Raw genomic sequence first — 27,360 nt, forward strand, 5'->3', positions numbered from 1 at the left:
ATTTAAAAGATGACTGTCTTGTTATTCCATACCTCTTCATTTTGTAACAATATACTTTGGCAAATGCAAGAACCACTGCTTAAGAGCTAAAGGAGCACTTGCAGTGAGAATGTAATATAGATATTTCAGAACACTGACTTATCATTCTTAATATAAAATCTCCAATAGAAACAAATTGCATTTTCAGATGGTTTTCTGCATGTTTTATTTTGCCATTTATTTCCAAACCAATGCTTATTTAAATGTTTTTTTCTGTTGTAAATTGGGGAATTCTTTACTTAATTCCATTAACTTTCTATCGTATCTCAATCTCTTCTGCCATGAACATCAATACTGCAGTGCTGCTGTCTCTAAGCAGTTCTGCATCAGTGCTCTTAGATGGAACATGACAGTTACATTAATGTCTCCATGTAAATTGCTCTCTACACATAGGCAACAAGCAAAAAAACATGGAACATTCATTGCCCTGTGACAGCAGAAATTACAACAGCATTCATTGTATGCTGGTCCAAATGCCTGAGTCTATTATAGTATACAGCAATTTCACTGTATCTGTAGCCTGAGAGATATACATTGGGTGAACTGAAAAGTGAAAAAATGCTCTGACAGAAAGCATTCCTTTAGCTGTGTTTTAACATAAAAAATGAAAATGGCTGGCACTCTATTGCAATAACTTTCCCTTTTGCAGGTGTTCCATTAGAGAATATCTGCTTACTTTTTCTGAGGCTTCCAAAGTTACAGCATGGGCCAGACCTTGCAGTAACATTTGTCATCACTTGAATAATGAAATACAACACTGTAATAGGCCAGGAAAGGTCTTTCAAATACTGTATACATCCTACACAGAAAACAAGAATCTGAAAATGCAACCTTCTACTAGGAACACAAATGTTGATATTAGGATCTCCATACTTGATACCTGAAATTAAAATATGTTTAGGATCTCCATACTTGATACCTGAAATTAAAATATGTTTAATAAAGTGCAACTGGAAAAGTATTTTCAAACCTAATTCTAGGATTAAAAAAATCTATGTGTTAATGGAGAATTGCCAGTTCTTTAAAAAAATCAAAACAATCTGTTTTTGTTTTAAATGTTGATCTATCTGGAATCATCTACCACTATTCACCTTGACTATCTGTTACAACATCAGCACAAGAGATAATATGCATCCTCCTGACATGTACTGTACAATGAGGCCTAAAGCAGCAACAGCAGAACATCCCTTTCAACTTTCAATCTCTCTCAAATTCACAAGCCCCAATAAGCCACAGTGTTTCTGCCACATGGTTTTCATCCCAGGACACTGCTGGGCCAATGGTACAGGATCAAAACTATTTCAATTGTCTAGTGACCATCTAAATTCAACCAGCAACGCCATGTCTCTATGGTCCATCCTGCATGCAGAGCGCGTGCCAGTACTAGTAGACCCACCTAATACCAAGGGACCCAATACCAGCACCTTATTAGTCTTGGCATTCCTACACAGTATTGACCTTCTTCCATAAATGCTAGTGTATACTGTTTATTTTAAAATACTTTGGGAAAATGTTTGGTACATGCATTTGAGCAGAGAAGCCATAAGGCTGTCATTCATACTGTATAAGAATGGGAGAATAAATAAATCTAAAGCACTTTTCAAAATACTCTCTTAGCATTGTTGCTGTGTTTTTTTTAACAATGTATGACAGACTGCATGCTGCTGCAGCACAAAGCTACAGCAGCATAAATGTCTACTTACATCGAACTATACAGAAATCCTTCCTTGGGAAAGTGAACGTCTCTTCTTTACGAACTGGTTAATTGAAAATCAAACACTGTTATGGCTGATGGGATATCTTTCAAACTTCTCCTACTGTTGTTAAAGTAAGTGGAATACTACAAAGTCTTAATGAGTGTGCTGCTGTCATTTCCTTATATAATATATATTTATATATTATATATTTACTTATATAATGTAGTTTTTTTCTAGTCCTTTTAGAGTCCAAAGAATAAAAGTATGTACTTTTCTTGCTTTACAGGCAAGCAAAAAAGATCTACTGATACAATTCGTAAAGCTGCAAGGAATAATACATCTAACAATACACAAAGGTATTGCTTTATAGTTGCAGCCAAAATTTGGAGCTGTTGAGTAAAAACAATGAAATACACAAGTTTACAAAATATTTTTTAAATCAGTCAAATAAAAATGCTTCTGCCCATGCATGATTCTGAAAATGGCTACCATAAAAAAAAACATTCTTTAGCACATAATTAGCACAGCCTACCACCTTTTTTCACAATAATTGCAGCTACCTGAACTCACCTGGCATGCCAACATACTGCTTGACTGTTTGCTGTACATATATAGGACTGTGACACTTGATAAGATGAAATCCCTCAGGGGACATTATTAAGCAAATCAAACAAGTGTCTTTGATTGCATTTGCATACTCAAAAGAGCATGCTACATGTGGTCAAAATAAACTGCATTTAAAACACATCTAATACAAGTTATTCAGCTTACAGTGTGTTTAAAAGGATTAATAATTGCTAAAATTATGTTCCTCTTAATAGCAGATTATGAAACGAGAAGATTTTCTGACTTAATTGCTACCTATCCCTGAATCAGCCATGGTAATCACTAATAGTCCTAATAGCTCTATTAGGCTCTACTAATATATTCAAATAAGACGAACAAAATAATTAAACATCTAAATATTGATTTAAGGCACTCTGTGTTTCACAAAGTAATGATATTTTGCCGACCAATTTAAGAGAACGCAAATTTAGCATTTTAACTAAACATAAGAATATTTAGGTTAAATGCTGCTTTGATACATAACCTTCATGCATGCATTGTCAAGTAATGACAAGGTGGGTTATGCTAAAGTAAACCATGGTGTTGCCTAAAACAGTATCAATCTAACAAAACTAACCAGATGACATCACTTTACTACACATAAAAAAGGGAAAAGGTTAGACAGACCAGGAAGAAATAACAAAAAAACTTGCCATTATTTTAACTCAGCTTTGAAGAGCAGACATACAGTACATGTTGCTCTAAATATACAGCAACAGATAGCCAACAGACATGCAGATATACAGTATACATACAGATTTTAAAAGCTACTGTATGTGTGACTCTTGAACACTGACTGATTTTTAAAGAGCAAAAACTCATTGAATCAGTTCCTGGTGACCATTGTCATTTAGGATGTAAGTTACCCTAAGAGTCACATAAAACCCTATATGACTGAAAGGCATGACAACTGTGAGCATCAGTTATGTTCAAGAGACATGCTCTCTTGAGGAATAAAAAGAAGGACATTAAATTGAATTAGTGAATATTACTGAGTGCCTTTCCAGCACACCGCCTGTATGAACCCTAATGTATGGGTGAGCAGTTGTTCAGAGGTTCTATGTCCTAGTCTTTATCTTCTGAGTGTTACTGTGCAAAACTGTACAAAAGGAAGGCTAATATACAGATCTCCATTCCTGCTGTGCACTACCTGTATTGCTACTGTGCTACATGAGCACTTTTGAAACTCATTGTAATGAGTAATTTTGAAACTCAAGTTAATACAGTTATGAAGTTAACACAACAAGTTCATAAAAAGGTAAAGAAAGGTGATCCTGCAAAGAAAAGTTTTTTAAACAGATCCAGATTTTGATAAATCAGGGTTGTCCAATCCTGATCTTGGAAACCTGTACCGCTGGGGGTTGGAACAAAGATGGGTGATGATCAATATAGCAAGTTGATTGTTCATATTAAGTTATGAATGGACAATTCTCCTCCTTTGCAACTACAGGGTTTGGTATTTAAAATACTAAAGGATAAATAAACTATAATAATAATAATAATAATAATAATAGCAATAATAATAGACTATGCTTCTAAAGTCAATTGATGATTTGAGGGTGATCCATAAAGCCTGCTGGATAGAGGCTCTCCATGACCAACTTTACACAATCCATGCAAGAACTAAGTTCAAAAGGTCTCTTATTGAAAAAAGGTTAAATTAATTTCAGGGTAGCTCATGTAAAAATATATTTTCAAAAAGACATGTAAACTGCAGCTTGATTTAATTAAATTTACTATATTTTCAATGGACATGCACACCAAACAAAGAGCGCAACATGCATTCTTTGTATATAAAGCTTTCAATATAATTAGTACTCCAAACTCCTAATATACAATTTCTAGCAGAAACCCCACTGGTTACTGGTTAGGTTTTTCAATGGGCAAAGGGGAGAGCCCCTGACATTTTTACATCGGCATGAGAGTGTATAAGTGAGCTTAAAGCAAGCAAAAGTATGCTGTACAGTATGTGGCAGTAAGCTCATTTACTGAAAATGTACAGGTACATGTGATTCTTTTCTTATAACAATAATCCCAGGCCAGGAGAATAAAAAAGGAATAAATGTGACTCACAATCTGAATGTGATAAATCATTTTTTTGCGATTTCTTAGTTCAGGTTAATTATAAGACCTGTACGTTTTTAACCTGTAGCCTGCTCCTTGTTTTTAAACACGTTAATGTGACACCAAGTCATCGTTAGCAACTATGAGTGACTGAAAAATGAACCGCATGGTGGGTAACCAAGCAGTAGCAAGCTCTGCATGCATGGACCACAAGAAAAATAAAACAAGTAGCACAAAAAAATAATATTCATGTTCTTCAAGCCATTAATTATTATGATTAATGTGTTTCCCTCTACTCCATACATAGACGTGCTAGCTACAGCAAGCCCAATGACATGCCACTTAATTATGACGCATGCTTAATTGAAAGAGCTTTGCAGAAGGCGGGACATTTAGCTGCCTGTGTCAGGGCCAAGAAACTGTTAATTAATCAGGAAGTACTTCCCTCCTTTTTTATTTTGTGTTAATATCAAATTCTCTTCCCTGCCTCAGTGAGCAGATGAGATCTTCAGCCAGCTTTCATCTTTCAGAAAAATGAATCGCGCAGAAAGAACGTTATCAAATGAGCTGTTGAAGCAGTCAGTGAATATGTCATTGAGTGTGACTGCTCCCAGAATGAATTCCGATTTATCTCTATCTCTCTCCTGACTCCCTCTCGTCATGCTAACTGTCTGCTCTCAGTGTACATGTCAGGCCTGGCAGATCATATTAAATTGCAAGGGCCACTCAAGCTTATTGTACTGACTGATGGGCCCAATTGTGTCACAAGTCACTGTAAAATTAAATTTGTTTACTTCACAATCTGCTAACTACCTTGATTTAACTTTCAATGTGTACAAAACAGTATGAATAGCATGTGTATGAACAGTCCATACACTTTCTAATGTCCTCTCGGTTCTGATGTTCCATGTTAAATCTACTATTATTGTATATTGTTCAGAAAACAGAAAAAAAACAAACAAAATTAACCGACAGTACATCTTCTAATAGTCTGCATTTACAAAAATGGGATTTAACTCAAATACCTAAAATCCTGGAATGTGAAAACAATGATCAATGTACTTTGGATATCAATGCAAATGAAACAATGATTAAAACAGTGTCATAGGACTTGCTAAAATTTACTATCATGTATTCTAAATCTGCAGTTCTTCCACTGTTTGAACATATACACCATGCACATGTTTTCATTGCATCGATTTCCCATAAAATATGAATGGGATACCAAAGTAAGCTCTATTATGTTTTAGTATGAATTTTCTATGCTTTACAGCACATTGACTGTGAATGCAGTCACTATTGGCGTAACAGTCATTTCAAGTGCTGGTTTTTGTACTTCTTGATTAACCTAAACCTCGTAATATCCATTATCATTGTTCCATTACTGAGTAGGCCACAGATTGAGGACTACTAAGATGTTGTCAGTTCCATCTAGCATCTGCCCAGTGTTCCAAAGAAGTGTTTCCAGATCACAGTGGTAGTGCATCTCATGCACAATTCCAACATTGTAAGAATGCTTGACATTATTTAAGTCAAACTAAAGGTCTTGCACACAAAATAAAGTAATGTCAGGTTTCTCAATCAAAGAATTGTTAGCATTAAAATATAATATTTAATATAAAGTTAATATATACGTTTTGGACAATCATTCTTTATAATCAGTTTCTCCTAATATTGTAACTATATAATTGTGATGCTTTACAGCATTATAGTGTGAAACGTACGCACATACTGTGCAGTTTATTGTTTCAGGCTGCTTTGATAAAAATTAGCAAGGGGAGTTGAAACCTCAAAATGTGTGGTCAGCAAACAAATTAAAGCCAAAAAGTTGATTTTTCAAATCTGTTTCTTAAAAACAAGGCAATTTGTTCTTAAGCAAAGCCCAATAAACAAACACTGTGTGATGGCCAACATTTTGCGATCCCAAAGTGCCAGTTCCCAAGTTTTACTTTTTAGTCTGTTTATATTTGTTAAGCTTGTTCATCTTGGCACAGAAAAAATACAAACACTTCTATCTTTCCTTTGAATACTTTAAGTTTCAGAAAGTTTCAAAACTTTTCTATAGCATAAAGAGTGGAAGTGGTTATGTTCTTTTTACTTTCAGGGGTAATTAATGAATTCCTGAACCAGTGGAATATTCCTAAAAGTGTACCAGAACAAGCTAGTTTGGCAAATGTTGAATCAGTAACGTCAACTAAAAATAAAAAAAACAGTTTATTTCTTCATAAACATGAGATAGAAAGGCAGTAGATTGTGTTTGCTTGTTCTGACACACTACTGTGATAACATCATGCTTGATGTGGTTAGCTGAAAACACACTAAGGTTTCATAAACACAGACAAACAGCTTTCTGTTTTGCCACCCTGATGAAGAGACAGAGATCAAATGCTGTTTTTCTTTAAATTCTGCCTATCTGCATGGTAACCATATTTAAAGGAGGCCATTTTACTTACACCTCCTCTCATGTTGCAAATTCTTTGCAAGCTTTTCATTCTTGGGAGCTATCGTAAACATTCTTTAACTTAATACGATAATACGATATTTTTGTAAAAGAGACATGTTTTGAGTGACACAGAAAGGGTGATCCGCCATTAGATAAAAACAAGTGACTGTCACTTACAGGAGCAGGTCTGCACAATAATACTTTCAGCTTTGATTGCTCTGTCTTCTCTTTGTTTTCACACTCTTTAAAACTAGATAAATAAGACAGACAATGATTCATACATTAAAAATAAAAGGAATACAAAGTTTTAATACATAGTTTTCATTTACAGTATAGAGTCCATACTGAAAAGGGTTCAGTTCCATCATATTCCATCAAATTAGTATTTAAACAAAATAAATGTAAGGCTTTGTTTCCTTCCACAGTCTAAATACATGCTGGTAGGTTAATTACCTTCTGGGAAAACTGGACCTGTCTGTTTGTCTGTGTACCCTGCAATGGACTAGCATCCTGCCCAGGATGTACCCTGCCATGGACAAGCATCCTGCCCAGGATGTACCCTGCCTTGCACCTGTGGCCTGATGAGACAGAGCCCAGCTCCCCCATGACCCTGACTTGGCCGATGTGCTTAGAAGATGGAAAAATAAAAATAAATTTAAGCTTTTCCTTTGATCTGACCTAAATGGGTAGTTTCTAAAGCCAGACCAGACTTAACTTCTTAAAACAGTACGGAATAAGAACACCAATATTCAAAGACGTATATGGTATTCAACTTCTCTGTGCTACACTGTGCAATAACCTTATTTTCAGGTTTCTGTGTCTTTGTCATGTCAACCTTCTTTTTATCGGACGTTGAATAGGTACACTGGCTGGCTGACAGGCTAGCTCCTCGTGTTTCGTAAATACGTCAATACTGATAATCAAACATGATATGTTAGGTGTTGCTTAACTACACAGCTGGATGATAAATTGCAACATGTGCACTGGCAGAGCTATCTGCACTTCAACAAGGAGTGACAGCAAAATAATTTCAACTTTCCTGTTTGAGATACAGCATGGAGAGAATTTAATTGTGAACCCCTAAGACTTTGCAATTTTAAATTGAAGCAGATTAATTATTAAAATGGTCATTTCTATCTTTCCTCATTAAGTAAGACTGCATCATGTAACAATCATATGAACACATATAGAGAACAAATATAGAGTTAATATATTCAGAGACATATAATGTTTTAACAAATGCGTGACTTTCATTAGTTAATGGATACAATTACTTAAAAAAATAAAAGTGGATAACCAATTAACATACCCCTGTAAGCGCTTGTAGTCATTCTTTTTATTTGAAAATGAAATAGCCAAAATATCACATCAAAACTAACATTGCAGCCTACATATTAAATAAAAAAAAACTCTGATTGGAGTTTATTACAGACTGACTACTGAAAATATGCCCCAATTATAGACTGTGTTCATCTTATTCTTCCAAGTCACTACCTGGCCGAGCACCAGCTGTAACAATAGTTTAATTAAATTACCTTGATCCATCCCAAAGCATCACTTTGCTCAACAACTTCAAACATTTATTTAAAAAGGGAAGGAAAAAGGCAGTGGTGCGCTGACATGCATACAAAAACATTTTGTTTCATTAAGATAAAAATCACTACTGGTCTCTGAAGTATACAAAGTCCTGTATTAGCAATTACACCCTAGAAATGTCATCTGAAGAGACAGGTCATTTACATTTATGATAAAATGATCTTGCATTTTTTATTTGTCTTGGAAATTAAAGACTTACTTAATCACTTTGGATCGAAAGGGATTAGCTGATGTAGTCATGTGTTTCTGATTGCATTAAGACTGATGTGTAGTGGCGTGATGGATATTTAATAGTTCTCCTGTCCCTCTGTATCATGTCACAGGCTTGATGTGCACAGATGCTGCATAGCACTCCAGAGGCCAGAATTGCTTTAATTATTAGGACCATCATGTTTAGTCCAAGATGAAAAGAAAGAAGAAAGATCTTCCTTCGGGCAATCTTTGCTGCAGGTGAGCACTTGAATCAACGTAACCCTGAAATGACATGTAAAGGGAATCTCCGCACCAACATGTTACACCTTTGGAGACTTTAATTTCCCTGATTTTCCTGATGTATGACAAATTCGTATTAATGACTTTTAGGAAGATTTCATCAAGCTACAAACCTGTCCCACAGGATTTGCTGAATTCCCTTCAGAATATTGTTTTTTTTTTCTCCTGTGACAAATCTAAAAGACTGAAGCGCACATCTTATCAATTTAAATTAACAGAGAATGGATGCGTTATTATGAATAATTGTATGCTTGTCAATATAAAATTCAATAATCAATTTCTTCATCTCTATAAAATTATAAATCTGCATCTTTTCCACTATTAAAACTGTTTCTAGGATCTCACTCACAAAAAGTTGACATCTGAATTGAAAAATCAACTTGTAAAAATGCTTCACAAACCAAAGATTGTGGTGTACAGTATGTATAGAATAATTCTCCATCAGTTATGCTTTTGTTAAAATATAGCATTTGTATATATTTCTAAATTCAATTGTTTTTAGGCAGTTGCCTTGGGGTGGGTGTCCTATTAAGTTATAATAATGAAGGGTATTCATTTTTATATTGGAAAGTTCCATAGACTTTAACGGGAATATAGACAGTATCAAGTTAAGTTGAATTGTGGGTGTTTGAAGGAATATTTGTGTTCTTGAACAAATCAGATTGTAACAAGGGTAGTAATGGGAATTTCCACTAATCAGGTTTTCACTCACAAGCTCACATAAGGACAGACTTCTGTATTCCTTTGTTTTTACTGTTACACTTTCTTTATAACCCTCTAACCCTAAGTGAGTCCGATATGTCCATATAATACTATACTTTCTTCTCCCTTTCCTCCCATGCATCGCCCCCCCACACAAAAAAAACTAATTTTTGCAGGTTTGTACATGTAATGTAAGTTGTACATTAAGTTATGTACATGTACATTAATGTACATGTACTGTAAGTTGAATTGAATTGATATTGAAAATGTGCCAAAAAATGCCAGACATTTTTGACATTGTTTTAAGACATTGTATCGTCAAATCAGGGCACTTCAGTTTCATGTTGCAATGCTAGCACATTGCAAAGATAAACTATATTTGAGAAGTAAAAAAAAATAAACAAGGAAACAATGTACAATAAGAGCAATAAAAGACTAAAGACTTGAGTCTTTTACTAATCTTTATTAAGATGATTAAGAATTTTTGTATTTTCTTAGGTTCCCAGCTTTAATATTGTCCATTTTTGTAATAATACTTTTTTCCCCAAAGAGTAGGAATGATTTAATAGCACATGACATTCAGGGAAATCCTAGATTTTTACCAGATTTTATGAAGGAGATTTAAGTAATCCAATCTCTTAAGTAAATCAAGAGTGTCAGTTTTAAAAACTCTCTACTCTGGAATGACAAGAAATGATTTTTATAAATGGAGTCCATTTTAAAATTTTAAATTTAAAAGAGAAAAATGGAAATCTGGCGCTGCACATAAGCAAAAGTGAAAACCTATTTGTGAGAGACTTGTCATTGTTCACATTTTTTTACCACTGGTTCAGATCACCAGTCTGAAGATGATGGTTTTCCATCATGTTTTTATGATATTAAAAAATGTAGTGGTCTTTTTTAAACATTGTACATGTTAAACATTAAACATAAGTGTTTATCTTCAAATATTTGGAAGAGTGTTACTGTAGATTTGAAACCTGTTATTTTTTTCTCAAAGAGTTAAACACAGTGACTCAACTAAACTAAACTAAAATTCTGACTATGGGACAAGCAGTAGGCTATACCTAAAATGTTAATAATAATAATAATAATAATAATAATAATAATAATAATAATAATAATAAAGCATATAGGAGGGAGCCCATTTGATTCACCACTGAAGTACACTTGGATGAGGTGCAGCAGTCATTATTCACATATCAGGTGGAGAAGTATGAAGTTGCTAAATTGCTTTACTAGTTGAATTAAGAGAGAAACATAGTTTTGGCACATTTGGCACATTTAATAAACCACATACCGGAGGTCAGTTAAGATACAGACATTAACAAGCTAATATACAAAAAGCACCAGGGGAACTTTAATGACCAAGTTCTCAGAACCCACGTTATCCCATAGACATCAGTATATATCAAGAAAGCATCAAAGTCTAGATTAGGATGTCTCACAATTAAGTGCACATTTAAAGTAATAAAACCCATAATCCAAAAGCCAACAAATAGTAAAACGTAACTGTGATTTAACATCATTCCACAATACTAATATCTGAGTGGTTGGCCTCTTGACAGATTATTTTTACACCCTATACCAGCCCTTTTGTAGATGTAGCCTCCAGAATCACTATGCTTTATTCTCTGTCCAGCAGTAGCATTTAAATAAAAATGGAAATTACTGTTTAAAACCTTTATGCTTTGAAACGCAAATCAAGGATTATATATTTTTTATGAGCAAATAAAAAGAAAGTATCAATTTTGAACTGTTCATTCATGGCATAAGGCTAGGATAGTCTTACAGTCATAAATATTTCCAGCTGTGGTTAGGATATTGTTATTTTCACTGGTGTCATGATAAGCGAATCTAGGAGGGTGCAGCTGTTTGGCAGAAAAGTAATTTCAATCCCAAAACTTGGTAAACTCTTTTAACTCCGAGTTATAATTAAACTGCCAAACCCACTAGAGGTGATCTCATATGGTGTGGTTTGGGTATATTTACAATGATGAACAATATACAATGCCACCACCAAAAATTACAGGGAGTGGTAGCATGTGAATGTCAATCAAAGCATCTTGTAATTTTAAACTTGTTAAAAAAGAATTTACATGGAACATGTCCAAGCGTTTTGGAAGCCCAGATTGTAATCCCCCCTGTTTCTATTTTAAATCCTTTTTTAATAGTGAATGGCAAAAGTGGTTATTCCTTCTACGTACACATGATGGTCCTAATCACAAAAAAAGGCCTTTCTGGGCATGGCTAATGCTCCACAAGAATATGTAATGCCACATGAGTCACTGAAGCCCAACATAATTCTATAGCACATGGAAACAATGTTCCTTCTCTCTCTTTCTGGCACAAATGGTTTTCGGTTTTTTTCTGCCTACAGATTTTGTTTTAATTCCCCTTAAGAATGAACCGAGCGCTTCATCCACTTGGCTACTTTATATGCCAGCAGTATTTTGGAAAAATCCTGACAATTTTCATGATGCATTAAATTATTAAATGAAGATTTCCTGCAGACAATAAAAATTGGTGCATAAGCACATTCATGGCATGACCAAAAATGGCTTTTCAAGAACTGAAACAGATGTCAAGCTAAAGGTGTTAGTGTACAGTATAGTCACAAACAACATTTGATGACAATTAGGATAATGAGTTAGTGACCTTTGATATCTGCTCAAAAGCCATGATAGGTCCTTTTTTTAAAACACTAATCGAAAATAAAAGAATACTAAATCTACTTTCAGCTGTCTTTTATATAACATGGTTCTTGGAAAGACAGATAAAATATTGTTAAAGATAATGTGGCTGAGAATGCCTGGAGCTTCTCCAACAGTTTACAGTTGATTTACAGCACTTAAATGTCTCCTAAGCTTCAGTTTTCCACCTAAGAAAGATCCATTCTTATTTTACAGAGCATTTCTGTTTCTGCACTTACTTCACCCGAAGCAATTCCTTTGTGGAATTAAAGGGGGTAATTTAAGGTCGGAGCAGCAATAACTTTTGTATAACGTGGTGACCAAATTTGTACACAAGTTTCTAAATGAGGCTTTACTAGTGCATTATACAATTTTAACATGACATCCCATGATTTAAATACTTCACATTTAACTGTACAGTATACTGTACGCTAACATTGTTTTGCCTTTCTAATTACTTCCCACATTGCCTAGAAGATGTAAATAATTTGTCAACTTAAACACCTAAGTCTTCTTCATAAGAAGCCTCTTCGAGCTCAGCATTTTTCTCATTTGGTATTAATAGTCTATTTTTGTTACCTGCATTCAAAATCCTGCAGTTGTCTGCATTAAATGACATAAGGATGGCTTGTGATGAATTATTGTCAATGTACCTGAAGTGGGATTTGAACCTATGCTAAAGTAGGATTGTTAGCTTGATATTGTTAACTAAACACTGTACTTCAGACAGCTTGTCCTTGCAAAGATTTCTATGTGACCAAGCATGCATCATCCATCAGAAATGTACTCCATTCCACAAGCATGCAGAGAAAACTTATTTAACTTTATTCACTTATTGGTAATAAAAGTGCAAAGTTAAATTAATTACAAATACTACTGAAATAGTAGGAAGCTTTGTTTCAAGTATCTTTTACAATTACTCGTAAGAACTGGAATTCAAGGCTGGTGAGACTATATGAGAAAATCAGTGTTACAGGTCACTTTTATCCAATACATTTAATACTGTAAGTCATTTAAAATTGAACTACTATACAGAAAGCATGAAAGTGATGTTTTGTAAATGAGACAATGGATATTGAAGAAGCTGAGCCTGATACAACGATAATTGCATACAATAATTTGTTTAAAGACCACTAAGGTTAATGAACTTTCTATTGTAAGGCATGTCAGACAGATCACATACTGTATTACATAAACCACAAGCACAGGACTCAAGGTCTGGGAAATTCTACAGCTTAAACTAGGAAGTATTAAGCCACACTTCAACACAAAGTGAAAAGAGCACAGGACTTTCAGCAAAGGTCTGCTGTAAAAGTTTAATGGGGGGAAGTCTCATATGGAAAGTGCTTCATTTTAATGTACTACAGCTTTGCAAAGTGGGTTCCATGTAGGAAATAAAAGCAAAGACAACTGCATTAATGTCAGCATCTGTCGGTTCTTTTAAATAACCACCACATCCTTGTTGCCAAACTCTCAAAGCAATACTGACAGTGAACAGAGCTGGAGTGACAAAAGGAGATAGGGTTGTGATTGAAATAAAAGAGAATGGACTTTTTAATGTATTTTTTTTTTACATTTTAAATAAGTTCATTCTACTTTCCATGAATCATTTATTGAAGCTGTGTAGTTGACCCTGGATACAATTATCCACCAAAAAGGACATTACCTGTCACTGAAATATATTTAAAAATGAAAACGCTGTCAGGTGCAATACTGTTCAAGTTTTACAAGCACTAAAACTGATGCCATTGCAACAGAGAAACTAGTCTCTTGGGGTTTTGCTAAGCAAAAAGAATTCTGAAGGATCCATTTATAGTCTAAGTTGATAGTGATGCTTTCCAGACAGGCAACAAATTGTTGAATTTAGAATCAACAATTGGAACTTATCTTCTCTCTACAGCCAGCAATTTTTTTAAACTACCATTTAATAAACTAGTGTCCAAATAATTTATCTTTGATGCCAAAGTGCAGAGGATCCATTATGTGTATATTATTCATTTTTTTCACAAATCACAAATGTAAAACAATTTTTAAAATAGATAACAAACTGATAGAGTTAAATACATTTGAGTACATACTGTACAGTGAACCAAACGCCCTGGGGATACAAAAAGCAGTGGACTAATTTACCCTGGGCACAAAAAAAGCATTCCAACTGTACTTGTTACATTTTTATAGTTCTGTGATACATCTTTTAAAATAATGCATGCATTTTTGTTTCTATCATTCACTTTGATGCTTCTAGGGTTATCAAAGCTGAAGTTGTGAATAAGGTATACCATCTTCTGGTACCATGAAGTGTGTACAATAATAGAGAACAGACAAGGAGTCTCACTGAAAACTGCAAGCTAATGCTTCAATAATAACAATTTTTTTCCAGCAGAAATGGCTATAATAATACATCGTCTCCTACAGTACCTCCTGGCTCTCCCTTATGCTACAGTACATCAAACAATGAGTCTGTCCCTTCACACAGACAGTATTATCAAAGATGAATACTGTATACATGAACTGTTTAACAAAACTTTATGGCTCTGGAAGCACAATTGAATAGGGTGACTGATAGTCTGCAATGTCAACTAAAAGCTATTAAATCCAAGGCTAAATTCTGAATTCTGTATCCACACAAGCTTACACTAAGAAACTGCTTTGCAGGGTTTGCCATAATAATGGTGTGAACTCATCCTTTACTCGTCACCTGACATTGGCATGCAGGCTGCCAAATCAGAAGACAAACATATTCAGATGATTTCAGAAACAATTCTTTCTAACAATTCTTACTAATCTAGACGTGTCACTTAATAATAGACACCTAATGGTGAGGAAAAAATTAAGCTTGGTTTGAATTAACCTTTTTCTTTTGTAAACAAAAAATGATTTAAAAATTAAGCTTTTATAAGGTCTTCATAAGACAGTACAGAAGCAGTCATTTTTTGGTGGAGGAACCATCCAAAGGAAATGAATAGGATTGTTGTCTTTGTCACAGGCACAGATTCACCAACAGTATATTCCACAAATATGCACAGTTGGTATTATTACTGTAGCTCACAGTACAGTATAACAAACCGAGGGTGAATGTGTTTCTGTTATTGCTCTTGAAAAGAGTTACACATGTTAGCCGGTACAGTACAGTAATGCTTGAGAACTCTCTTGAACCTGCAGTATAATTCTTAAGGCTGCTAGAATGCAGAAAATGAATGATTTTTAGTTACTCTGCCCATTATGTGAGTTTACCTATGGTGGGTCTTACACAAATAATGTGTCTTTCTGTAAAACTAGGTATTGATAATTAAGAGAATTCCTTGAGAATTTCAAATCTTAATTACTGCCCTGCACTCTGGAATCAAGATATATCTGATTTGGATGTAGAGTAATACGCCATCAGACACAGTTTAGTTCCCAACGGTTCAGACAGCATTTTCAATCTGCAATGCAATTGGATTGGTTTGTACAATGGCAGAATTGGTTACTTGAATAAAGAATGCCAAACCACATCAATAGATGCAAGAGAAAAGTCGATAGACTCTTGTGCTAATCTCATGATTACCTAATTTAAGTTGTTCATGGATTTCACTGTTTGCTGAACAGACTGCAGTGCAATTTCAAATATAAACCCAAAGCTGCAACTGCCTGGTTATATACCATTTGGAGATATTAATTAGTTTTTCATTACAATCAAAACCTAAATAGCTCTTTTAAATAGATCAGAATAAGGCTTTGCTCATATTTTCAACATCTCTCAAGCATACATTAGCCAATACTTGAGAAATGTCATCATTCCCTTTTTATTTAGTCATTTGTTTATTTTGTGGGAAAACTTCAGGTTTATATGTTCCTACATGTTATTTGGGTCATAAGGGCTCCTTTTTGCTTTTTTTTAAATCTGTGACCCAATATAGAGACAATTGTGTACTGATTGACAGGTGCTCTCAACACCATCATATAATTTGCTGATCTAAATTGTACGGTGTAATTGCTCACATTAACATACTTGATGAAATATTTATCCTAATACTTTTCACTCTCAATGTATAAATAGATTGTACGGTTATACTTGGTTATTTGTATTGTAAACAAATTCCTTTGAGAAGCAGTTGGATATAATTAAATCCCTAACATTCAATGTTAAAAAGATACATGTTTCAAATCTTAAACCATCTGTGATGGTCTATCTTTTCATAATGGTTTTAAAAGCCCCTTGCTGTGCTGGATAATGGGTCAAACGCAATGAAAACTGAATAGTGCAATAAGAAATCCTCCAAACGAAGGGCACTAGAACAAAGAAGGGAACTATTTAAATAATATTTGACATAGCAGGGAAATATTTCTGCATTTTGGCATATGCTTAATCATAATTTAAAAAAAGCAGTGAATACTGGCTTCTGTAAACTCTGTTAAGAATATATAAAAGATTCGTAAGATTGGTAAGCTGACTTTAATTTTGATTATGTTAAAGATTCAAAATTGTAATTGAGGTAATATTATGCAGCTTTAAGAATTTTGTGTAAATCAGAAATGTTAGTGTTTAAAACCACCTTCATATTCATGCATCATAACTTTGCAGAATTAAAAGTATGCACATTTGTAATTAAATTGATACAAATTATGCTTCTGTTCACTGAAAATAGCACAACAATTTAAACACGGTCCATATTCATGCTCACAATAATAAGTTGATCAGATGTGGATTTCAACAGAGAAATAATTCATCTTAACTGTTGAGACCACTCTTATTTAGCTACAATATACTGTACATATATAGTACATAGACCTGGAATTCTAATTAATATATATTTAAGTGATTTGTTATAAGTGGCTGTAACATTTCAACAGAAAGAAAGAACTCAGTACTCTGTTCTGCCACAAAAAACTACTGATGTAAAACTTTTCCTTCTTTAGATTTTTATTGGAACAGTAGCCACTGGCTGGCTAAACAAAATGCTAAGTGCTGCAGTTCCTGTTTGATATGCACATCTTTATTTCCAAATAATTTGCAAGCTGCAATTAACAGACTGTAGTTGTCATTTCTGGAACTTGTGAAGTCTGTTAAAATGGTGTTATTGTATTAAAGAGACTAACTAACAGTCACCATTAAAGAGTATATGCATCATTGGTGATTACCATGCCAAATTTAAATAAAAACAACATTTTGCTGACACACATTAGAAACAAACCTGTTTGACAGCGCGGTTAGCTTCTTAGAACAAATGTGAGATATGGTAAATTGTTTGACATACTTTCATAAAAGCAAGTGAAGGCAACCCCATCCTTTAGATTGTGGTAATGGTCTCTTATTGTTAAATTCAATGGAAAAAGCTATTCATACTGTTGTGTGATTGAAAAGAAAATTGAATCCTTTTGATGTTATAAATGTGTCTATTACTGCATTTGCACACAAAATTTCTATGGAAATTATAGTGAAAGCAGCGATTCTCTAAGGGATATGCTTAGGAATGACATATTGAATTCTATTTGTGCTTGAACATAAATATACTGTATGCTCACCAAAATAACTCTTATATGATTTTTCACAGTTACATCTCAGTTAAAAGGCTGGAAGGTGAAAATTGCAAGACTATATAAGGTTAATAGGTAATATATACATTCATATAACTATATATATACAGTACATAACATTTTTATTGTATCTGCTTGGGATGTTTTTCTTAAAAATGAAGTAGGAATTTTCCTGACATAGTTCCAGGACACTCAGAATGTACCTCTGCCACACATACTGTATGCCATTATGGAGGGGAGCCAGATGAACAGTGAACATCTGTGCTGGAACAGGGTACAAACATAAAGAGTCTTTTTATAGCTTCTTGAGAAGAAATAAAGACACTGTTATGAGAAAAAGTAAAAAAAAAAAATCTTTGAATTTATTTTAAATTCAATTAAGGATGTTGTGCAACCTGCATTATGAAGACTGTAAATGGAAGATATTGTAACGCTTCGGGGTTCAGGCAGGCGCCCTTTCCTTCTGCCTACACAGGTCGGCCCTGCACCATGGGGGACACAAACCCAGGCCTCTGCCGTCACTCAACAGGGACCCAGCTTGTTGAGCTAAAGAGAGATCTCTCTACAGCCCAGTGGCTGTAGTCCTGCTATCACAGGGAAGGGCGGTGACATCACTGCTCTGGTAAGCCGGCTCTTACACACCACTGATGGCCATATGGGTTTCAATATACTTTTACAGAAGAAGTCCCGAGACCTGTGTGGCTCAAGTGGTAAAAAACTACAGTATATGCAGAGCAAAGGCTATGTCCCATGGATGTTGCTTGAATGAATCTTAGGAATGCCCATTAGCAGAATGTGGGATTCCCAAAGAGGCAGTGCCCAATCCTCTGTTAGGGTGAGCTGGTCAACAACAACATCCTTCAGATTTCCATGTCATGTTAATCCACGAACTGGTACAATGGGCAATGAAGCAATAGATAAGCCTGAAAAGCACACCTTTCAGAAGCACAGGAAAACACTGTCTTTGCCCTTCCTGTGCTTGTCCCCTTGATGTAAAGCCACATTAATTATTGATTTGCTATTTCAAATTTGAGGAATAAACAGGAAAAAAATACAGATTCCAAATTTATTAACAAAAAGAAAAGAAAGGAGTACTGGACTGTAAAATGCCATGATTTATCTGGTGACACATTTCTCCAAGGTGCTGTTGCTCACTGACAAAATTAGGAAGCTTGGCTAAAACTTTTCTTTGTTCAACAATCTGAGACTGTGGAAACATATTATGGTAAAGACTAATGGACATTGCAAATGACACCAGCATTAGCATCTTCTAATCCGATTTTGTCACACAGTAATACCATGGCTGGTACAGTAAGTACTGCGATGTAAAATTTCATAGGAAACATCAAATTGCTGCTCTGGTGTTGGTGGACCAGTAGGTGGCACTCTTCTCTCTGGTACATAATTTCCAAACTAGTGTCCACATATGGTGACAGGGTACACTGCAATTGCTGTCCTTCGGACAACATACAGTCTTAAACCAAGATACCGACTACTTGATACATGTAACTAAAGATCTCATGTTACTGTTTGCAGGAATAGGTTGTGTTAACCCCTGGCTTAATCTCTCTCTGGGTCTACCCTGACTGAAGTTTAACATAATTTAACTGGTAAAGCAAATTCTCACATATCTCCCTGATTTTCTGTAGTGTGACTACTGACAGATAACTACCATGTCATACCAGGTGGGAGCTTCCCTTCAGTGGTGGATGAAGTGGGTCCCTTTCTACTGTATACTGTATGTAGAAGGGAATCCTATGTAAAATGCAGTGGCCTCCTGCAGAATGAAAAGCACTATACAAATGCAAGGAAATTGTTTTTCATCTTGATATGAATGTGTATTGTGTGCCAGTTCCATTTTTCACAAACCAATTTATAATTTGTATGTTTTGAATCATGTGGATCTTAAGTGCCCCTTAATTTTGAACTGCTGCCATTGGATCTTCCAATTATCTTAGTGATCAGATTAAAAAGTCATTTGTTGTAAAGATACTGTACTTAAACATTTCAATCTCCTTTTGGAGTCTAAGTAAACTATTTACACAGGATTTTAGACATTTAAATGAACGACGACAACTCTGATACTGATACACCAACACCAATTGTAAGACTGATTCATTTTTTCACCTTTAGAAGGCTGAATGGATTAAAATACTTTTCATTTATAAATGAATTTGTTGCGAGCCAGACTTATTTTACAAAGACAAAATGAGCACTGCTTTTCCATACTGAAGGACATTGAAGTGTAAAATTAAATAAAACAAAAAATGACAACTTTTGGGAAATTGTTTGCTGGCACTAAACATTTCAAAATCCTTCGGCAAAGACAGTAAGCTGAACAAACAGTGGAAACTAAGCACAGGAAAAGTGAGTTTACCGAATACATGGAGCATGTCATGAATATATTTCGGATTGTGATATGTTCAAAATTATCAAAAATATTTTTTGCATTTGTAAAAAAAAGGGGGGAAAATTACACCATAGCTCTATGTGTTGCTGCCTGGAATATTATATGGGGACAAGAGAAAATTAATTTGCATCTTATTAGCAGACCTGTAATTCACTGTAGATCCAAGTCATGTCAGACACCATCTTGTCACCACACTTCTGCCACAAGTTCATAGGTCTGCAGGTGTTGTTATAGCTTGCCTGTGTAAAAATATTTCCCTTTTCTTTGCACTCCTGCATAGATTTGATTTGCATTTTCTGTGGCACTTGTTCATACCAATCAGAAGTTCTCAGTCTTCATTTGCAAGTTTTGGTGTTTCAGAATGTTACAGCCTTGGTATTGGTACTGAGATTGTCTGAAAATGGACTTTATCTTCAAGCATGCTTAGGCTTGTAAATTTAACATAAAGTGGAGCTGTAGGAAAAGTGGTAAAACCATGGCCTAAAGCCACAATACAAACGCAACAGACTGTGCAAGAGCTAAATACTGTATAAGGAAACTTTAGCTGGGTTTCTTTTTTTTATATTATATTAATGTAGTGTTTTTTTTAGAAACTATCTTATAATCAGAGCCAGTTATTAGTCAAATCTCATCAAATGAATGGGCTAGACAAACCAAGCACAATACAGTATGTGAAGTACTGTACAGTATACTTAATACTATGACACTTTGCATTATGTACTGTAAATACTCCTTAATCCCAGTCTAAACTGAACCTTGGTTTAAACCACTACTGTACATTCAATCCCAATGCCGTGTCATCATAATTGTGTCTTTTATAAAGCATTTTCAATTAAGATTTTCAAAATACATCTGCATTTTTCAAAAGTAAAATTAAAATTGTAACTGTAATAAATTTCATTTCTATTGAGAAATGTTTTTTTTTTAATTCCTTTAATGAAGTAACCATTTGTCTATCTGCTTAATTTGTCTAACATGTTAAGACATGTTAGGGTATCACTGTTTTGTATGAATTCATTGTTTTCTAAACTTTGATTCAGTAAAATGTCTGCAATGTTTTGTCCAAATTCTGTCTCACATTTCTACAAAGAACGGCTTAACAAGTTTGAAAAAATATTTTGCTATCTGATTAATAAGCTACAGTATTAAAATATCAACTGCTATGTATGGTACTATATTTAAAAATGAACAATATTTGCAGAAAAGCACAACCTGTATATTCAGAAACAACATGATGCCTATTAAACAATATATAGGGATTACAGATTGTGTAAACATTTTACCAGGTGAACAAATATTTTTGCACTCTAAATAAGGCCACTGGCTTCATCTTATGCAAGACATTGCCCTTAATAGTTCAGTTCCAAAGTCCCAGAATCTGCAATAACAGTGTGTTTTTAAAGAGGCTACAAGCAGGAGAAAGGGAGCAATTTATATTAAAGCTGTGCCTCACAACCATGGAGAACTAACTCATCGCTAATAATAATAATAATTTGAATTTAAGAAATTATTTAAGTAATTAAGAGAGCAATAACTCAAGGTTGTAAAGAACTCAAAGAAAACACATTATTAGCATCACATGCTAATATGATAAGTTACTTAAAATGGCCTAAGAATAAGATGCAACATTAATGACCCTTATAAAATACAACAACACTATAACAAAATTAAAGCAGTTATTCTGCATGCAATATACTGTACTGTACTTTACTTAACACATCGTGCTGCTAAGCCTTGGATTTAAAAAGATGAAAGAAGATAACTTTGATGAAATTGGATCACATTAAAAACAAAATGAGATCCATAATGAGATGGCGTTTTAATAAAAACTAATTTACACTGTGTGTAAATGAGAAAGTCCATCTACTTCTGCAGTATGAAGAACTAGTGGCAAGTGAGGCAGGTCCTGGGAGAAGTGTTGGACTTCTGAAAACGTGGACTTCTTGAAAATTCATTTTCTTCCCCAAGACTTCAATATATGAATAGAAGAAAGGAACAAGAACCTGGGTTCTAGGCTTCATTCCTAGTTGTTCTTTCCCTTTTACAGCCTGTGTTCTCAACAAAGGGTAAGCAGGATCAGAGACTACAATCACATATCTGCAATACCCTCACCTAAAATGTATGATGCTTTACTTTCTAATCACAGAATAAATGTTTAGTTTATAACATAAAACAATTTTAAAGTTTTATGTACCTCTACAACAGATGTGCATCGAAAATTGTAATCAATCTAACAGATACTGTATCACAACCTTCAGTCAGCATTCTTTAATCACATGTACTTGTACAGCATGTCTAACACTTTTATTTACAAAAGAACACAAAAGTCTCTAGAAGACCACATCTTTATCCCAACAACATGTGACCACAGTTAACCGGCCACAATGCCCACATTGCAAAGCCTAATTACTTAAGTAGAGCACGAATCTCAATCTGTTGTAACTGAATAAAGTTATGTTAAAATACATCTGACCCAGGAGTTCCTGATCTTCAAGGAGTAAGTTATAAGCACTGGGATCTGTGCATCAGCATGTAAAAATGAGTCACTTTCCGTTTGACTGCAGAAAATTATCAGTGCATAATTACAGATTTTTTTTAATTGTTGAAGTTAGAGCACTGTATTCCTCAAAGCATAAATTAATAAGACTTGTCCTTTTTTTCAAAGGGGGGGGCGAACAGCAAGTGTATGTAATTTAATGAATATCATTGACTTGATCTGTTAACGACAAGTCAGGGGGGTGGTACGGCACTAGAAGCCAGAAACAATCGGCACCCTGTCAGCTTTGCCTTTCCCAGAGTCATGGCAGGTCTTGAACCCTGGGTAATTACTCACCTGGGTCTTCACACTGCCTTCATTTTGACATTTTGATTGTTGACATTATGCGACACTGCATCATCTGCACAAAAAAAAGGTGGCAAAAAATGAACAAGGCCTGTCAAGCCTGGTAATTACACATTCATCACCTCAAAGTAACAGCTATTGGATGCCCTCAGCAAAATGATAGTTGTCAGTCTAATATTAACTGTTTCATTAGAAGACAGTGATTATGTTAAATGAGTCGACGCTTAGGATCAACACCTTCCTGGGAACTGTGGAAACATTTAGAATTCAGTTATGTGCAAAGTGAGATGAGGTGAAAAAAAAATGGAAGGTTGGACGCACAAAGGAACTGATGATCAAAATTTTAATCCAATTAATTTATCTGTGCAGCAGAATGAAATAAATTTATCATCTAACGTCCCAGATGACCGAGTGGAAATCTGTACAGTGAGTATTTTCTGATTAAGTTAAATTGAGACACAAAATAATAATTATAAGTTGACTCAGGGGACAACACGTTATTCATTTCTCACAGTGCTATTCTTCTGAGAAATAGCCTTTTTGCGTTAATCAGGATTAGCTGGTAAACAGGGATAAAATTTGCTTGATGCATTGCTCATTGAATTACATTTAGAGATGTGAACATCTTACAATTGTTAGAACACCATGTTATGAAAGAAGCCAGTAGATAAAATTAATTCTTCACAAATTAAATACACTGGGTTAACTAATTCAAATCCACCTTATCTGTAAGCAAATAACAGAGGAGCACACCAAATTAATAAAATACCCACTCAAATACCTATATTATCTTTTTGGATTTTTTCATAAAAAAATTGTAAAGAATCCAAAGAGCAAGTTAGAGATCAATACCACAAGGGAACAGCGATTTAGTGTGTATTATTCAAAATTAATTTCTTGACTATACAGTAGGTCATAATAATAATTTTCAAAAATGTTGAAATTAGGGAAATTAATTTATTTCCAATGGCAATTAAGGGACCATAAAATTCATGTCTGAATGAAGTGGTTTCATATCGAGGTTATCTTGATTCTTGTGAAACCAGCGAAACCAAAAACTACAAAAACTTTACTATGACCCCAGCGTTAAACAAAAAGCAAGATGTTTGTTATAGGCCACAAAGAACCTCAATTTGAAACTATTCAAATACAGTATCTAGACTGTCAAACATTCCTTCAAATTCTTATAACTACGTAACATGACTACGAGGTTTGGCATTTAAAATAGTTTGTGGTTTTCAACCAGTACGTTTTAACAACATTGCCCTCAGAAAGGTAAAAACTTCAAAAGCCATTTGAGTTTCACACTATTTATCCTACAAAATGTACAGTATGTTGAGTAGAAGAATTACTCTGAAGTTCATGGTGGTTAAAAAGAACAAAAGAAGTGAGAAAGAAAGCCTTTAAGATGGTCCAGTGTTGATATGGTAATGAGTTTCAATGTTCAATATGTAGCCAGCATCAACTTTTCCAAACAGGCAATACTAAGTACTGCTAAGGAATACCAAAAAGAAGGAGCATTTGTTCTCCAATCAAGGAACAGCATGATATGAAAGTTTAAAATCATTATACCATTAACAATACAACAGGGTAATCATTTAGCCTATGGTATGTCTAATTATATATAATATATTAATGCTTTTAGAGATCTAAAGATCTCATTGATAACCAAAAGACTTAGCTATTAAAAACAACATATAGAATTGTCATCACATACATAGCATGTAGGTCGAGCTAATTATATCTTTCTACTGAAAAACATGCCTGACCTCATGCAACCCATACAATTACACATTGATTTTCTATAGAGAAAGGGAGTTTAATAAATTTAACTACAGTAACAAGACCAGGTGGTCAATCATTGTTCAGTTTTCAAAGCTCTTAATGAGTACCATATAATACATGATGAAAAAATAGAGTATTGTTCTGTTTAATTACAGCATGTCAAAGAAAAGAACATATTTGCATTTTAAACAAGCACTTAATCTGATTGTAGAACAATTGTTATAAATTTCATTAAATATGTACCATGTGTTGAACAGCACAAACCAATTTCCTCACAATGTATTTTTATAAAACAGCAGAAAAAGAAGATTAAGCCCTTGCTTGCCAAAAATGTTGCTGTTATTCCTTTATATTTTATTCGACTCTAAACTTTGTTGATCTTTTATTAATGATTAATTTATTTTCTACTCTTCTTCAAGGTCTGTCACTTTAATTAACTTCAGTTAATAGACTGACATACAGTAAGAGTACTGTATGTCCAAAGATTGAAATCAATATGTAAATGAATAGTTTATGACTGTTTTCTGGTTATGTTTTCTCACAATTTCCTGGAGTCATTTTTTTCAGGCCTTGCAGCTTCCTGCACAATGAATAACCACCTCAGTATATAGAATTCCATGTATTTGCTGTTCAATAAGGAACATCTGCTCATACACTTGTTCTGAAGCTGTGAAGAGATGTTTTGGAACATGCCCTACATTTTTAATAGAGACATTCAGCTATCCTTCAAAGCCCAAAACTTCAATAAAAGCCTTTTCATGACAACAGAACAACATCTGAATCTAAGAGCCAGGAATTAAATAACATCCAATGGAATTATCTTAACTATTAAACCATGCAATTTTGTTTGTAAAAATGAGTGTAATGTACACACCGTACATTCAGGGACCTCCAGATTGATTTTTATATTCCCTAATAAATAATAAAAACAAAACTCATCATAATAAAATTACTTATTATACAGCTTATTATAGAATAATAAGCAAAATCATGTTTAGCATCAATAACTGAATTCTATAATTCTGAATTCTTTAGGCTTCACAGCCAAAATGTTGTTTTACATTTTTTCTCTTTATTTATTCCATGTTTTTTCCTCTTTATTTATACCATGTTTATTCCATGCTGAAAAGAGGAAAAAAAGTAACAACATTTTGGCTGTAAAGCCCTCACAGCCAAAACGTTGTGTTTCTTTTCTTCTCTTTTCATCATGGAATAAACCTATAATTTATTCCTTTAATACTACATCGCTTTCGAGTTCTCGTGGGTTTGTGCCCTCTGGCTCCCGCTTCAGGTCAGCCCTCCACCACTGGGGCTCGAACCCGGGTCTCCTGCGTCACTCAACAGGGGACCAGCCGGCTGAGCTAAAGGGAGATCTCTCCTCAGCCCAGCGGCTGAGGTCCCTGCTATTCACAGGGAAGGGTGGTGACGACACTGCGCTGGCAACCAGCTCGCACATCCTGTAATGTCGGCCATGTCTGTTACAATACGTATATCACTACGTGCGGACTTACAGTTTTAAGCAGTGGAAGTGACTGCACAAGTAACTGTTCATAACGGAACCATCAATGCTTTGATCTCTAAATCCCACAAAACTGGTCTTCATGTTTGTAATGATTCTGTTCATATTTGCTAAAAAGTGCAAGATTTCATTATGACTAAACCCCAGTCGAAATCTGTACAAATTCTGCAGCGCTAGACACAATCATTAAACCGAAAGTGCCAGCCAAGTTCATTGTAGCTTCTACAGTACATGCATTTAGTGGACAACGTAACAGGTTGTACTGTACATACACTGAGGTAAGCATTGTTATCTCATAATTAAGAAATAATTCATTATCTTGTAATTATGAGATAATTTGTTATCTTGTAATTACGAGATAAATACAGTATCTCATAATTATGAGATACGTACAGTATCTCATAATTATGAGATAAGGGGGCAAAGTTTTTTTTCCCCTTAGTGGCAGCAATGTGCTTCTGTAAATGCCCTATACATTTTGAAATTTAAAGCTACTGGTATATTAATAATCCAAGAACAGGCCATGTATCTTGCCACTATTGCCTGAGACACAACTGGTTTAGCAGTCTTCTGTCCTCCAAAAGCAAACATGGGATATCTCTAACAAATTTAACAAAAATAGATTTTTTGGGACATTCTCCTATAAAAGGTGAAGCTCACAGTGTGAACTATGGTGGGAGGGGATCAGTTATGTTTTGCAGCTCTTTTGCATCTGGACCTTGGAGTCTATATAAGGAAAGGGGGGCGATCATGAACTTCAACATGTACTGTAGCAGCATAAGTGACCAAACATCTGGCCCCCTTTGCAAAGAAGTTCAAACTTGGAAACCAATGACCACTTTCATCATGGCAATAATCCAAAGCATACATCCACATCCAAAAAAGAAGTGGCCAACCTGAGCTTCAGACACCAATCCATTCTAATACTGTCTGTAGCTCAAACTCAAAAAGGATG

At 34.6% G+C, this 27,360-nt stretch overlaps 1 long non-coding RNA gene across 2 annotated transcripts in view; it reads right to left on the reverse strand.

Moving 5' to 3' along the window:
• Window positions 1–27,360, reverse strand: part of LOC107075812 (uncharacterized) — a 157,102-nt gene that overhangs the window by 40,288 nt on the left and 89,454 nt on the right. The window contains exon 3 of one of the 2 annotated variants that reach the window (XR_011182953.1): window positions 23,094–23,156. The exons of the other annotated variant lie outside the window; for it this stretch is intronic. This is a non-coding gene — a long non-coding RNA (uncharacterized lncRNA). Of the gene's footprint in view, window positions 1–23,093; window positions 23,157–27,360 lie in introns of those variants that run through there. 2 annotated transcript variants of the gene reach the window in all.

The sequence above is a fragment of the Lepisosteus oculatus genome, chromosome 21 (genome assembly GCF_040954835.1).
Source record: "Lepisosteus oculatus isolate fLepOcu1 chromosome 21, fLepOcu1.hap2, whole genome shotgun sequence".
Classification (NCBI taxonomy): domain Eukaryota; kingdom Metazoa; phylum Chordata; class Actinopteri; order Semionotiformes; family Lepisosteidae; genus Lepisosteus; species Lepisosteus oculatus.